We start from the raw sequence: 15,718 nt of genomic DNA, 5'->3' as shown, positions 1-15,718 counted from the left end.
CAAACCAGAAATCGTAGGTTTAAGCTTGGGAGATCTCAAACATCCTCAACAAAGCCCTAGTTCTTCAAATCTGCTCAGTCAAACTAGCATCTTAGCTCGAGTCTGATGCTGCAAAGTCAGTAAGGTGAAATAACAATGGATTTTGGGCTCATATGGACAATTTCGCTGCATCATCAAGAAAATTAAATACATACCAAGCAAACCTAAGACTGGTTTAAGGGTGAGATGCAGAAGATGCGAAAAGATATAAGAGCACACAAAGGGAGATCGGGAAAATCCTCCTCTGCCTACCTCCTCAAATTCAAGATGGAAATATTATAACCAAAACCGATATCATGCAAAAACCTCTTTCCGAAGATCAAAACATACATGTTACATGTACTTCTAATTGCTCCAGAGAATTTTACAGATTGTTCAGCAGCAAACTACACAAGACGCCTGACCTCCAATCACACAATCCAAATGCGCCGGGACACCTCTGTTTGAGGTAGCTGTTGCCATCTATAAGTGCTGATATCATTATTATTTCTGAGTCTCCCGTTTTCATCAGACACAGAAAACCCACGTTTCATCAAGAGAAATCTTGTGGCCTTCATCCTCATTGCCGTGGGCATGCAGAAGATTGCTAATGAAATTTAGACAAAAGGAACTCTGATGCCCTCTCCCATCTATCGCTTCAAATCATCATTTGCTCCATAAACCAGGGCTCTCTCCCATGTTCTCTCAAAATAGGCCATGTTCATCACCTGCTTAATCAATCAAAGCAGATCTGTAAGTGATCGAAAACTGACTCATCACAGGCCTGCCTTCCTTTTCTCTCACAAATGATTGAACGGTGTGCAGCCAGCCATCTAGAATGATCTCCTAGGCAACTTCTAATCTGGGTTTGGTGTAAACCACAGCACTGAAACCTTCTTCCTCAAAATTATTGGTGAATATCTACCTATTTTCGATAAAGGAAATTCCTTCTTTCTTGTTTCCCTTGACTGTCTTTGATACTGGCTCTCATGATTACTGTTGTGTTGGGTAGCTCTATGTAGTGTGCTGTGACTTTTCATTTGCATAGGCATCTTTTGTAATTCTCAGCTGCTGTCTTTGGGTTCCTTCCAAATTCTCTATTGGAATCTGGGGACAGTAGCTGCTGGGAAGATGAGAGCAGAGGTTGTTCCGTTCGCTCTCCTGGATTGGTGCTTCATTTGAAAACAGGGCTGGCTTTAGGGCGGTGCGACCGGTGCCATCGCACCAGGTGCTGGCTTCCTGGGGGCGCCATGCTTGAAAGTTTATTATGCTTTTGAAGCACCTGCTGCAGCGTTTCTTTCCCTCAGCAATTACCAGGCCTCACATAAATGTCACAATAACTCCTGTGATTAATTAACGTCCTGGAGAGAGATCGGCATTTTGCATAGTTGATGATTTGACTTATGTGAAGTTAGTGCAGAGGGTTAATATGCCTGCTGCAAAGAACGTGTACCAAGTAGATTACAGAGTGCGTATGATGTAAACAGATCAGCAGGTTACTGCTTTCAAAAGAGACATCCTTTTGTTACTTGCAATTTATAATTTAAAGTCCTAATATAGAATAGTGAACTATTAACTTTCATCCTAGAACTGCATACACACTGCAAAGTATACATTATTAGAACATTGATTAATGTTGCAAAAAGGATTCATTTGGCTAGAAATCGATTCTTAGAGAGAACTCCCAACTATGCTGTTTCTTTTTCGACTCTGAGTTTGTGCTTCTCCACACCAAGCACTCTACAACTATACTGCCTACCAGTATGGATGACATGTGACTCCTACACTTTTAGTCATTTGGCTTATGTAACATTTCCTATACACTGATTTACACACGTATGATTGATTGTCTCTGTGTAATGTGTGTGCGATGTAAAGTGCTCGGACACCCTACACTGGTATGAGTGGTGCTATATAACTAATTCAATGCATCTGAGAGAGTGTGGTTATGGAGACTTCGTCACTGTTAAAGGGTGCTAGTGAGAGAATCCGTGGTGGAGGTGGTCATTTGGGGGGCGCCAACAAACATTGTCGCACAGGGCACCACCAGCACTAAAGCCGGCCCTGTTTGATAATAACCCAACTTAAATACTTCTCCTGACTACGACCTAGCATTACAAACTGGCGACGAGCGTCTTTGAAGCACCAAGAACCTACAAATATTGCGTGCATGTTCTTATGCATTACGGCTAATACGTGTTTACTGCTACATGGAAATATAACCCTGGTTGGATTACCTGCTTCAAGCCTACAAGCAGAGATTTTCTGCTTCTTTCCATCCAGTATTTTCTATTGCTGCCTGTTTCACTTGTGATCGGCGTAGGAGCGTTTTTCGACTTGCCGAGGTGTTCCATTCCGTTGGTGTGATGTCTGCACCCACCATCTTCAGCCGATAGAGCGTCTTCTTCACTACTGGAATTACGTGTAATTTACACGTCGTTGCTAGGCTACGGAGGTTTGTTACGTCCTTGCCTAGTTAAAGCCATTCCTGTTGGAACGCAACATTTTGGATCACCTCAGGTTGAGAGGTCACGTTACGTGCCTCCATCGTGTTTTCTAATACGAACTACGGGCACAGATGATAAAAGCGTCAATTTCAAAAGCACAACAGTTACGTTTGCAGCCTTGATAAACAGCGACAGCTAAATTTGCAGCGCTTTATCAAGCATACAGTCTGAGCTCATCAATAGGTACATTCTTCTTATTTTATAATTTCAACAGCGAACTAGTCCTTTGTCCAGGTGAAGAGTGGACGCTGTTAATTTTATTGTGGAATTCTCGTTTGGCTTCCATCTTCCATCTTCTAGACTTCATTTCTCATAGCCATAGCACCTAAAGATATTCCTTATAAAGGGATCTCATTGATCATTTTGATATTCAGTTGGCATGGTTTTCCCTCACCTTTTTGCCTTCCATCCTCCTGTTTAAGCTGACTTCTTTTTTGCTGGCCTGAGGAATCTGTACACTTTACTGCTAATTAATGCTAAAGTGCTTGTGCTCTCTCCTTTAAACATGCTGAAATTAGCTTACACCTAATGGGCATGTTTAATTTTCTTGTAAGTTCCTAGTGAAGTGGTGCACTATGTACCCAGCTTTGTAAATGAAATGTTACTGGTGGGCCTGTAGCACTTATTGTGCTACCCACTTAATTAGCCCTTTAAACAGGTCTCACTCAGGCCTGTCATTGCAGCCTGTGCGGGCAGTTTAAACTGCCATTTTGACCTGGCAAGATACACCTCTTTTCAGACCCAAACCACCGTTTCTAATACATATAGTTACTCAAAGGGTAGGCCTTACACAGCCAAGAGGGCAGGATTCAGTGTATTTATAAAGGTGGACATGTACACTTAAGTTTTACATGTCCTGGTAAATTTATTTTTTCATGACTGTGAGGCCTACCTCTCCCATAGGCTAACGTTGGGTTCTCTTATTAAAGTGATAACTTTCAATTGGGAGCAGATAGGAATGTCCTGTTTAGTGCCCGAGAAATTGTAATTAAAAAACCCTCTTTAATAGTAAGGTGGGATTATAAATTACAATTTTGAAAATGCTAATTTTAAAAAGTTGGCATCTTCCTACCCTTACTATTTGGTGCCTACAGTCTGTTCCTGGGTCAGATGACAGGGTGTCGTTGGCAATTGGACTCTGTGTATTGCTCTCAGACAGCCACACAAAAGTGGGGTTAGGTCTGCGTGGATGGGCCATCAACTGACAGGATGGGGGTGAGGAGCTCGGCACAGCCCCACTTGCAACTGAATACATTTACCCTGCCTTCACGCAAAGCACGTGTCACCACTGCATTGCTCATGCAGCCAGCTTGGACCCAAGACAGAGGAGGCAGGAATCTTCAGGGACTTCAAAGGGAATTCTCTAGAAACGTCTCCTACTTCAAAGTGGACACCAGGTATAAATAGTAGACTCTCAGATTCAACTCTTTAGTATGCATCTAGACCTGTTGAAGACTCAGAAAGACCGCTGTGCTTCTCTGCTAGACGGACTGTTATTCTTTTGCCCTGCTGCCTTCTGCCCTGCTGCCTGAGCGAAGGACAGGACCTGCATCTTGAACCTGGTACCACCAGAGTGACCCTAAGGGCCAGCTGGTTGGCTTCCTGATTAGAAGCCTCAGGTACAGAAGAGGCTCACCTTGCACTCAGCACCTGGACTCTGTCTGTTGTGAGTCCTACACCCAAGTGGTGCCACTCCAATCCATGACACTTGGATGTGGGCCTAAATGTGCCCTGCCAGCCCAGCTGTGGTCCCAGCTGCACCAACACAGCATTACAAATCGCCTCACTAGACTCCGCATTGAAACCACTGCACGATACATCTCTGAAGCAGGATTCTGCATCGCAGCCCCACAGCTAATTGGACTGCATGATGCAGGACCTTGCATCGCAGCCACTTGGACCCGCCCCTGCGCAACGCATCTCCAGGCAGGACCCCACATCACAGCTGCAGCTTCTCAGACTTGCCTCTGCATGATGCGCCTCCTTGCCGGACTTTGCATCGCCTCACGCGTCCCATGGAAACCGCCGCTGTACTATGCATCTTCGACGCAAGGCCTCGAATCACCGCTGCTGCGCAGTGCATTCTTAGAGCGGGACGCCTCATCGCTTCGCAACCATGATTTAAAGTACTCTGTTCAGCGGGCCTAACTTGGCCCTTGTATCCGACCCTCACTGCATCATGGACGGCCTTAACTTGTGACTTTGTCCGTAGTTGGCGCTACCAAATAACCACAGTTGACACTTGGTGCTTTTAGGCGTAATATTTACATACATTTTTCCAAATTGCGTATCTCCGGCCCTACTATTTGGATTTTTGTCCATTTGGTATCAAATAATTTATTAAACTTTACTCTGTTTTTCTTAATTAGTGTGGGATTTTTCCCTGCGCTATGTTTTCACTTTATTATTGTTTGTTAAGTGCTGCATGATACTTTACAAATTGCCTCTAAGTTAAGCATCACTGCTTTTGAGCAAAGGTACCAAAGAGTTAATGACAGGCTAATTGGGGGTTTGCTTGTGTTTCACCCTGACGGAGATTGTGGTTGCTTCCTGAGAAAGGTTTTGCTCCCCTCAAGCAGTAACCCAATTTCCAACAATGTTTAATTCAGGTAATCTATCTACCTGTTGTATAGTATTGAACCGACCCCTATTTAGTTGATGAAAATGCTCACACGATTTTCATTCAATTTCATTAACACGATATGCATTTAAAGTTCAATAAATAAAATCTATTTGACAGAAATCTACCAAAAATTGTTACTTTTTTACACTATTATTTCAACATTAATTTTGCTAAATGGCCCTCTTAATCCATAAGTGATTGCCGTACGCTAAATCCAAGTACTTTAGTACATTGGAACTAATCCTTTACTACCACAACTCAAGGCGTTAATACCCATTCATACATTTGTGGAATGGCAGTATGGGCTTCACCTAGAATGTGTGTGGCGTCAAGGGAGCATTTTGCCCCGGTTTGCACATGACAACTCACACCAGGGCTATACTTCACTTTTCTATTAGGATATGCATTTCAGCTAGAAGTTATACACACACACACACACACACTGTCTGAGCTTTACAAATTAGCTGTGATACATGCCAGCAATGTGATCATATTAAGTGACTTTAGTGTGCATGTCGATAATACTGAAAACAGTGTTGCATGAGAGTTTGTGAAAAGTCTAGAGGTTTGTAGCTTGTCCCAACTGGTGAAAGGCTCCTACAGACACAGGAGGGATCACCTTGGACCTGGTGAAAGTGGCAGAGAACATTGGCCCTTTGGACAATATCAAGCCACTACGATGTACTGATCATATTCATAGTTAGGATGCAACTGGTTAAGTCTAATAGGCCTGATCTATGATTTGGCAGCTGGCCTGCCATCAGCCAGGGTGTCCAAGCTCGTCTTCTCTGCCACAAGATCATCACAGGCACAGCATCCATCATAGGGGTATATTCTCAAGAACGTGTGATAACCATCGCAAAAGTTACTTAACGCAACCCTCAACATCACAGTCCATCGCAGGAAATTTACGCCGTGTTAACCAGGTATTCACAACACGGTGGTACCATGCGATAGTCACCAGACAACGCGTCAAATGGGCACGTTAAAATCAACGCCACGCCGCAAAAATGCGAAACACAAACGCAAAAAAAGCTGCAATGAGGCCAATCGTGATACAAAAATCAGCGATAACCAGCCACAAGCCTGCAATCCACACGCGTCAGGCGGGAACAATCACCATAAAAGGTGAAAAAAACAGACTAACAAATGCCAAACTACAGCGAAGAACCATGGATGTTGCCTGAGCAAGTACGGAGGAGAACTAGAACCCCACAAGCCCCGCCAAAGGACCTGCCTGGGACCTCGGGGTCAGGGAAGGCTAAGGAGAAGAAGAGTAGGAAGAAGCGCTTCAGTCCGCAGGAGAACAGGATCCTGATAACGGAGGTGGTCGAACACCATCAACAACTGTTCGTCACCTCCACTGTGTCACTGGTGACAAAAAAATGGAATATGGCAGGCCATCGTGGACAAGGTGAATGCAGTCGGAGTGTTGAAGAGGACAATGGACGAGGTCAAGAGGCGCTGGAATGACGGCAAGCGCAAAACCAAGCTGAAACTCGCAAACAACTGGAAGGTAGCAATGCAGACTGGCGGTGACAGTCCTGCGCCACAGAAGGAGCTGGACGACATGGAGGAAATGGTGGCCACAGTCATCAGTGGGCAGGAGTTGGGGGACCGGACATTGCTCAACAGGACCGGACACAACAGCAAGTGGGTGAGTAACGACCAGGGACGGGGGGAGATGGGCACAATGGCACACATGCACAATTAAGTAGAGCACAGCGGTGGACAAATCATGCCCCAGACCCCAACTCCCACCAAGAGAACTATGTACCCTGGTATGCAACATTTCAGCACTGTATGAGCACAGAAGTCAGAGGCACACCGCATGTAAGGGTTAAGGGGCAGCCAAATCAGAGCTGCAGGGGCGACTCCCCCAAAATGCGGTACACACACATCACGTGCACAGCGCATCATCATTGACAACAAAGTGGCACAAACTGCTACACATTCACCACATAACAGAGGACACAACTGGTGCCGACTGGGTGTAGACACTGGCCAATCACAAGTGGCATTGCAGGGAAAAGTGAGTTGATAATGTACAAGTACAAACACACAACCGTGATGTTGTTGAAATGTCCACAGTCCCGCAACAAATGGGCAGCCCCTCCGAAACAGCCACAATGTACACAGTCATGCAGTCTGTATGTAAACATGTGTAATGCGACAATACACATGTGAACACATTGTTAAACTGCATCTCCCCTTCACATTGCAGAGGGACAATCACCACCTCTGCAGAGCAGTCCCAACCTCTCTTCTCTGATGACACAGAGGACCACAACACCTTTGACTCCGACGCCCTCCGAGAGTTCATTGACAGTCTCCGCAGCACACCTCCAGGAGCAGGGCAGCCAAGCTGCAATGAGGAGAACGCACCCCCTGCACAAACCACACTGAAGGCAGCACGCTCACCCACCCCCTGCACAGACCACACTGCAGGCAGCACCCTCCACCACAGCTGCCTCCCAGGACCCCCACGAAGAACACATGGCCTTCCAACGCCATGTGTTGGGATGCCAGGAGCAGCTGGCTGAACAGGTGCGTGTGAGCTTCGACCGCATGGCAGACAAACTAGATGCCATACGTGGGTGTCTAACGGACACCCACAGTCCTATCCATGCTCTCCAACGGACCATGGCTGACATCGCTAGAGTCATGGCTGTGAGACAAGAACGACTGTCTAGTCAGAGTTGCCCGGGAGTTGGGACTCATGCGGAGGATCATGGAGAACATGGAACGGGCCAATGCGGAGGGAGCGGCTGCTACGGCTGCACACCGGCGAGAAATAGCTGGGTTCCACAATGACCTCAAACCATCCTCATGGCATTGCTGCCACAAGGCCTGGCGCTGATGCATGCTGCTGCTACCACTACATCCACATCCCCGCCCCCTGAAGTGTCAGTGCCACACAGTGCCGCAGACATTCCACCTCTGGCCCCTAAGGTGTCAGTGCCGACAGTGCTTAAGAAAGGCAAACACCACCCACACGTGAGGCACATGAAACAGCAGAGGACAAAGATGCGGATGAATCTGCCCTCGTGGTCAGAAGGATGCGGTAGCATCCATCTCCAAATCATGGCCGGTTTCAGCTTGGTTCTGCCCTCTGCATCATCACCTTCCACTGTCCCCCGATACACTCTGCAACACTCACCTTGGACCTCAACATGGACTGCCATAACCTGTTTGATCGCCAATGACACTGCTATCAGACTGCGGACTGAACTCTTCCACTTTCTTTGGACTGGTCATTCCCTGAATGACTCTGGCTGGCCCTCCACGGGCCAACATTTGAAAGTGGGGTTTGCATGGCCCTGTACTGCTCCAGATGCAACACGCCACTGAATGTGCATTAAACATTCTGAATCACACAGATGTGTCGTCTCTATAGTCTTTCAAGTGTGGTAGCATGAATGAATGTGGGGTATAGGGAATTCCTCTTACGTCCATGTGGCTCATGTCATTGGACTTGGGTCAGGCACATTGTCGATTGCCGTCCGGGTGGTGCAGACGCAACAACAGCGACACACACATTTGTTACTTCCTTGTCCAGTCCCGTACGGAACCACGCACAGACCCCCCGGGTCATTGTTCAAACCCTTAAGCTGGAGTGGCATATGCCAGGCCAGCCCACTACGCTTACGCTCCAAGGGGGACAACAACGCCACATGTGCCAGGACTCTCCTGTAGTGATCTGCTGCTCACAGGTCTAGTTGTCAACATGTCACGGCCACTCCCTCATGGCTGGTTTACACCCACACCACACCCATCCAGCACACGCATCACAGCACATGTGACCCTGCCAATAAAAAGGGCCGGGCGCACGTGCACGACGCCATTTCCAACCTCTTTCGGGGTGTATCCATGTGGTGTGCATGCAGGCATGGGGGCCCAGGGGCCTGTGACATCACTTTCCCTAGGCCAGGAGGGGACATGATGGCGTCCGCACCACAATACCCAATCATAGAGGGTCCATGACTGAGGGGGCACATACTTGGTGGCACCGGATACACTGCGGCCGGCACAGGCACACCGCCACGGGACGGTGACCTGAGGTAGGAGCACCTTAAGTGCTGAACGGGTGTGCAGCCTGCGATGATGCCCCGTCCCGGCGGTCCGGACGGCTCAGGTTTTGTGTGCCCTGCTGGACCGCAGTGTAGGCCTGAGCCAGCGGGCCATGTGGCGTTTCCTCCTGGATCACAGAGTTAGTGGCACCTGTGAGGCTGAACGGGTGTGCAGCCTGCGATGAGGCCGGGTGCACTGGTATGTCCTCTGCCATGGAGTAATCAAGACCCAGCACCAAATGTGAGACCTGGTGGCCTGCGGAGCGTGGCTGCATGATGTGGATGGTGCCATGTCTGCGGGCCCCAGGCTTGTGGCTTGCAGTGGCACGTGGTGGGCCCTCTTTTCTACACGCCAGTGGCGGAAGGTGAGCAGTGAGGCCTGAGTGCGCAGGGACGGGCATGCACCGATGGGCGGTGGGAGGAGCTGGGGTGCATGTTGCCTGGGTACGCAGAGGCGGGCATGCACCGCTGGGCGGCGGGAGGGGCTGGGGTGCAGCTGCCTGGGTGTGCAGGGGCAGTCTGGCGATGATGTCTTGTGCAATTGTATGTACTTTGTCATTCACGTACCTGGACTCTGTTTCAGATGGCGGGTCTGTCTCAGATGTGGGACCTGGTGAACTGCACTACATACAGGCACGTGTTTGGAGACACACCGGTGGCAGCAGGTGGGCAATGTGGCCTGAGTGCGCAGTGTCAGCACTCTCTCTCCCTGTCCCTCTCTTCTTTTCTCTAGCTCTCTCTCCCCCTATATGTTCGTATATATCCCTCTCTGTCCGTCTTTCTCTCGCTCCCCCTCTCTGGCTGTATTTCTCTCACTCCCCCTCTCTGTCCGTCTTTCTCTTGCTCCCTCTCCTTCGCTCTTTCTCTGTCCCTTGATGTGCGCAGGACACACCTTCTCATCATGATTTTTGTCTTGCAGGCTGTGACCTACGGATTGTCCAAAGGGGAGCCGACATGAGTCTTCATTTCTGTTCTGTGTTTATTTTAATACATTTTAATTTGTTGCTTTGAAGGTGAATGTGTGATGCTCATTTTTGTGACGACATATGCATGTCACCAGATGTGATTGTGCGACATCATGCGGGTTATTTGGTATATGATTCTGTGTGGTTGATGTGACATCTTTGTCCAGGGGTGGGTGGGGGGACCTGGAGTGGGGCACTGGGGGGGGGCCTGGGGGTGATGGCGGTGGGAGTTGTTGCCCTCTTGGGGCTCCAGGATGCATGTTCTGTGGCTCCATGGCATCTGTTGATCTTCAGGTGTGGCTCTGGGCTGGGCTCTCTTTTGTGGCGCCTTATCGCATGTTTTTTGATCTTATCGATGATCAGGCTGGTCGTTGAGAATGTTGTGGTGTGGTGTTGTCCCGGCTTTTTGCTCGGGAACGCCTACTCTGCATCTCATTAGCGATAGTTTCCGGGGTAATCCTTGGCGATGTTTTTTGCGGCTGCTATTGCCGGAAAACTGGTGATCTGGGCTGTTTGCACCAGCTTGTTAATGGGGTGGCAAGTTTATCACAAATTTGGCTGCGTTAAGGTACCGATAACTCGGCGATAGCTCCTTGAGAATATGGCCCATAGTGTTTCCTCTGAACACACTACAAATTTGGAGGACGGACGCAACCTTTTTGGGAGCCTTACACCAAATATTTTAGTTTTTTTGGAAAAAAAACCTCCTTAGAATGGAGTTTGTTTGAGGAAAAGACAGAAAACTAATCATATCTGCACCCTGCGAGCAGTCAGAGGCAGCGGGTGGAGTGACCGCCTGGCGCTTGCAACGGGCTCAAGGAGCTAAGGGCACGGGCCACCCCCCTAAACATCTACGCACCACATGGTGCCTTATGTTTCCAAACATGCCTTTTTGCATTGAGGATTGTGCTGCAGCCCTTTTCTGGGCCGCTGCACATGCCGCAATGCAAAAAGGCACACACAGCGGTCGGATCGTAATTTGGTCAGAACCGCCGCCTACGTGTCAGGCGGTCCCGATCCTGAAACGATGTTGGTCGGACGCTTGTCTGACCGGCATCATAATGAGGGCCATAGAGAGAAATCCTAATTTCAACTAAATATCACTATTGAAGAAAATAATGCAGCAAGCACAAAATCTTCCTAGACAATTGTTTGTCACACTGAAGTGAATCATTGTTCCTGCTTGTCCTTCCAGTCCAGGAACTCTGCGATGAGCTATGCCGCCATTTTATAGCTAAGACTAGAGGCGTTTATGAAGGAATGAAAAACAGCACTCCGCCTGGGGAAGCGTTGCCATCTCCCACTAGATACAGAGTTAGACTTGAGCTGGCAGACCTTCGGTCGTACTACAGAAGACGAGATTTAAAAAACAATGCTGAGTAATAATCCAAGATCGCTTGATGACAAAAGTGCAATTTTCTTTCTGAGTTTACTGGTTGTTAGCATTGAAAACCTTTGCTTCATATCATCAATGCCATTTTGACCACTGGGATACTGTTGGACCTATGGAAGAGGAGCAGTATCATTCCTCTTCTGAAAAAAAACCTATGGCGCTCCAGCCAGCACTCAGTAAGGTGTCTGAATTTATTTTCAGCGCTGAGGTAGGCTTGAATTCTGGCAACTGCGTTTTTGGCCAGGAAGAGGCACATCATCTGTTTGCTATTTGCTCAGGAAGAACACACGCAGCGGCCATATTGGGAGCCAGTAGACGCTGAGAAACGTTGGCGCACGAAAATGCCATAACGAGCTTATACTGGATGCTCTCAAATTGTTTCATTGATACGACGTGATACAACGTGGATGTCGGATCGATCTTTCGAGCAGCTAACACCGGCAACCTTAGCTGCTACACTCAGTCTGAACCCCATCCCCACAAATGGCACCTTAGAGTATGTTGTGCTCTCACTGGAAGGGTGGCTCCAGGAGTGGACCATGCAACTAGCCCCGTCCAAAACTTGAGTAGCCAAGCAATGCAGAGCCTCGGCTTCGTGGTTCACTGAAAAACTTAGAAAAAGCAAAAGCGCATGCAAAAGCCTTGAACGCATTTGGAGGTTAAAAACTACGATCCTCTGAGTAAAACCATCTATAAACTAGCCCTAAAAGCCCACCATGTCCGAGTTCTTTCTGGCCTCTAAAATTGAGCTAGCCGGAAATAGAAGGGAACTGTTTAAGATAGTTGAAGACTTTTCTTCCCCCAATGCCATAAAAAGCACTTTCACCCCCACCTATGAATTGAAGAATCATATTGCGTAATACTTTTATAATAAAATAAAAACTATCCAGGATTCGTTTGGCTCTGTGGCCCTTGATAGCACGGGCATTTTTGAGTTGCCCTCCCCACTGGCCCAGTTGCGGATGGAATCCTTCTGAAGTTTCCCCCTATTCCTATGGCCACTTCACTTAAAATTATGAAGGCATTGAAATCCGGCTCCCCCTCTGACCCCTGTCCTGACAAGATTCTGGCATCCATCGCTGAGGTATTGAACCCTACTGTCAACAGAGTCTTGAATTTATCTTTGTCTGAGGATTCGATGCCGGACAGCTGGAAGCACGGAAAGATCCTCCCGCTCCTGAAAAAACCCTCAGCAGATCCTTCGGTAGCCAGCAATTATAGACCGATATCTCTGCTGCCTTACTTCTCCAAGGCTTTAGAGAAGTATGTCAATGCTGTCATCACTGATTTCGTTGAGGCTACCCATGTTCTGCACTCAAGCCAGTCGGGTTTTAGAGCCAACTTCAGTACGGAGAAGGCCCTACTAGAAGTCTCTGAGACGATCAAAACTACTCTTGATAGAGGAGGGAAAGCTGTACTGATACTATTGGACCTATCGGCGGCTTTCGATACCGTGCCCCATAATCTACTCCTGCGCAGACTTCAGGACTGCGACATTGGGGGCACGGTTCTTAGGTGGTTCTCCTCCTTCCTGGAAACACGCCAGCAAACTGTTTGGTCACCCCCCTTCTCGGCCATCATTCCTCCGTTGAATGTAGGAGTGCCACAAGGTTCGGTTTTAAGCCCAACCATGTTTAACATTTATATGGCCCACCTCGCACTCATAGTGAACAGCATGGAGCTAAAGTTATATCTTACGCCGAGGACACTCTGCTGTTGTTTACTTGTGAGAAATATGCGGCGTTAATAGGAAACAAAATCAGCACGTGCTTGGCCAAGGTGTTTGCCTGGTTCAAATAAAACCAACTGCTATGTAATTCAAATAAGTCTGAAAGGATCATTTTTGGATACACTCCGGGTGATGAATGGCGCCAATGGTGGCCCCAGAATTTGTCCCCCCCTGCCTGCCCATTGACCACTGTAAAAAATCTTGGAGTGAAACTGGACGTAGATATGTCTATGAAGTCCCAGGTCCAATCTGTGGCCGGCACCTGTTTTGGGCTGTTAAAAATGATGAGAAATGTTCTCCCTCAGCTCCCTATCTCGTATAGGAAAACAGTGGTCCAAGCCATGATCACGTCAAGGCTGGACTATGTCAATGTGCTTTACCTGCGCCTCCCCGAATACCTACTTGGCCGCCTACAGGTGGTACAAAACATTGGAGATCCCTACCTAATGAACAAAATCCAGCCCTATACCCCATCCAGAACCCTGCGGTCATCGACACAGCACCTGACGATCGTGCCAAAGTTCTTTCGGTCTCGAAAGGGGGGACGCTCCTTTCAAGTAGCAGCTGCAAAACTATGGAATAGCTTGCCTCCCTCTCTGAGACAGATGCAGGATCTCCTTGGTTTCAGGCGACATTTGAAAACCTGGCTTTTCCAACAGTAGAGGAGGCGCATATTGTTCTGTTCACACTGCTTTGTCAAGGGTTTTTGACACAGTGCCGGGACACTCCCTGGAGTAGCCGGGCGCTCAACAAATACCTTATAAAATAACATAACTGAGGACTAGTAACATGGAGCATCTTTACCTTTCCCTGCCTCCCAATGCAGGGATGGAATTATAACCGGCACAGAGGTTTATCGACTTATTGTCGCGTCAATACAGCCCTGAGAAAGTCGTGGGCTATCCCTGGACGACGAAACATGTGTTGGCTGGATCCACCAAAGAATGAAAATTAAAACACAAGAATCTATTTTCGACTAACATTGTGCAATGTGCATGTCTTAATATAGTAAATGATGATTGTTTTGTGTGTGCTCGGGCATGCATAAAATAATCTGTTGGTTATTGCTCGGGAAGAAAATAAATTGAACACTGCAATTGGCACTATAGGTCATGCTACCTTAATCTGACCTATTTCTGAAATATATATTTGTTGGTACAGTACTATGCTGGTTTCAATATTTTCCTGAGGGATGATGTCAAACTCTATCACTACCCACTTTCAAGTCAGCCAAAGCTGAAATTAGAGGTGGCGTGCCACAGGAACTACACTATCCCGGACAGTGTGTAATGTTTATACTCATCATTGTTTGACCTTGTTAGGGCTCCTGGATGCAAAGCTCTGTCTTATGCTGACCATAATCAGCCTACCATCAGGTTATATGAGCATGCACGAGGTTCCTCTATGAAGCTTACAGACTGTTTGGAGATTCTGCACTTATAGATAGGCCATTGATTTTCTGAAGCTCAATGCAAATTGAACTGAGCTGCTGGTTATAGGAAAGAATGCTAAATTTTGGGATGCTTTGTTATGGCCCAAGTGCCTAAGGACCCCTTTCAGAAACAGCTTCCAGTGTTAAATCCCATCAACTAGGGTTTTGGTTCTTGCTGTTATCTGTTGGGTGTGATGTGTGTGATGTGTGAGATCTTGTCTTTCTTACCTAAATACCCTCCCCTGGTGATAGCGGAAGCTGTAGAATGATATGACCAGCTACAAAACAGTGGTCTGTTAGTTGTCCAGCCATCAGGCTCGTTAGTTCTGCTGACATTCAGCGCCACAATGTTAATTTGGTATACAAGCACTTTATTTAAATAAATAAATAGAAATACAACTATAGGGCTAAGTAACTAAGTATAGTGGTAGTCAGAAAATATTCTGACTCCCCTTTTCCTGTATGCCCTCCGTGTGCTTCCCTCTTTCCTTTTCACCATCTTTGGAGCACCCTTTTTATGCAAGGTTTTAAGTTCAGGTTTGAAATCACATATCCTTATATGGAGCAGAAAGATGGCTTCGTGTCCACACTCACTGGTTCAAGGGAGTTCCAGCATTTGAACCTGCATCCTGAGACTTCTGATACAAACAATAAAAACTGCTGTGAAGAAGGCGGCCACAGAAAAACACCATAACAAAAGAGATAGCCTGCCTGCTCATTCCCTGCACAAAGCTCTGGCAATAGCCACTCATTGATGACTGCCTTTTTCTTATGCTCAACTCCTGGAAATCAGAGAAAGTGTACACCTTTTGGGAAGCTGGTTTCTATAGAGCTACAGAGTACTGATCGTGTCCCCATAGTGGCATGAGTGCAATTTTCAATCTGAGTTGCCAGTTGGTTTGGCCCCACTGGCTGCTGTTTTTGCATATAGGCTGGCCCACAAGTGAGTTATGCAAGTTCAGCCATTTACTTCGAGGAGTT

The 15,718-nt window shown here is 47.4% G+C and overlaps 1 protein-coding gene and 1 long non-coding RNA gene across 2 annotated transcripts in view; one reads left to right on the top strand and one right to left on the bottom strand.

Annotated features, from left to right (window-relative positions):
- The window catches only part of LOC146858957 (uncharacterized), a 248,087-nt gene extending 238,203 nt beyond the window's left edge, over window positions 1-9,884 (top strand). The window contains exon 3 of the long non-coding RNA XR_014980048.1: window positions 9,802-9,884. This is a non-coding gene — a long non-coding RNA (uncharacterized LOC146858957). The remainder of the gene's footprint in view (window positions 1-9,801) is intronic.
- The window catches only part of SSC4D (scavenger receptor cysteine rich family member with 4 domains), a 451,954-nt gene that overhangs the window by 65,290 nt on the left and 370,946 nt on the right, over window positions 1-15,718 (bottom strand). The gene's annotated exons all lie outside the window — the stretch shown is intronic.

This window comes from Triturus cristatus, chromosome 3_2, assembly GCF_964204655.1.
Source record: "Triturus cristatus chromosome 3_2, aTriCri1.1, whole genome shotgun sequence".
Lineage (NCBI taxonomy): Eukaryota > Metazoa > Chordata > Amphibia > Caudata > Salamandridae > Triturus > Triturus cristatus.
Note: the sequence above shows the minus strand (reverse complement) of the source record. Positions and strands in the feature narration are given on the sequence as shown.